Here is an 885-nt window from a genome sequence, read left to right as displayed (position 1 = left end):
CAACAAAGCAGTCACCAAGCCCCGCCCACCTGGACCCACCATCCAAACCTTGCAGGATTTGGTTTCTCTGAGTGTTTTTACCTGAAATCTGCTTTGTTTTTTTTTGGATAACTCAGAAAACAGTCAGCCAATCAGAAGAGAGGCTCAGAACCCCCTCTGAAGGAATCCAAACTCAAAACAGACTAAAGAATAAATAATAGAAAACCCAACAACTGGTAAATATCTCCTCCACTGTAGTCTCTCTGTCAGTGTGAATCTGACAGACATGAAAATATAAATATATTTCAACAGACAATTAGAGACGTTTACTGTCAAAAATAAATAAATAACTGTAACACATACTGTTATCATCGGTGCATGGTTTAGCCACGCCTCCAGGTCAGTCACATGATCCCTTAAACATGTAATAAGTAAAAAGAGCCGATACAGTAAACCAGGTCACCTGTCGTCACCTCAGTGTTACTATGGTAACAGTGGCACATGTCCCTGTCTGCAGCAGCAGGTCTGTGTCAGGATGAAGTTCACTGTTAGCAAACAAGCTACACTTCAGATCAGTGCTCCATAACAGAGATGTTTGTATTGTAGTGAGCCCCCCCCCACCCCCCCCACCTGAGACTCTGTTAGACTCAGCAGCCTCAGTCTTCATGTTATCCAGACCTGACAGTCTAAATCTACAAATCCAATCTGCAGAGCAGAGCGTCCTCCAGAGACGGTGGAGGAGGAGGAGGAGGAGGAGTTCAGTGACACTCTACCTATTACCCACTCGTGTTCCTCACTCAGCTGCTGAACCAACGTTTGTCCACAACAATCTCTGCTAAGAAATTACCAATTTATCCACTTTACCAAGTCCCACTGTCGCCCCCAATACCCCCCCCCCGACTCAGA

General features: G+C 45.2%; 1 protein-coding gene across 1 annotated transcript in view; it reads right to left on the bottom strand.

Moving 5' to 3' along the window:
* fat3a (FAT atypical cadherin 3a) overlaps positions 1–885 on the bottom strand; it is a 129,503-nt gene that overhangs the window by 107,373 nt on the left and 21,245 nt on the right. The window lies entirely within an intron of this gene.

The sequence above is a fragment of the Seriola lalandi genome, unplaced genomic scaffold, assembly GCF_002814215.2.
Source record: "Seriola lalandi dorsalis isolate HSWRI2012SDOR001 ecotype SW California unplaced genomic scaffold, Sedor1 jcf7180002054564, whole genome shotgun sequence".
NCBI lineage: Eukaryota > Metazoa > Chordata > Actinopteri > Carangiformes > Carangidae > Seriola > Seriola lalandi.
The sequence above is the reverse complement of the archived record's forward strand: the minus strand, read 5'-3'. Positions and strand labels throughout refer to the sequence as shown.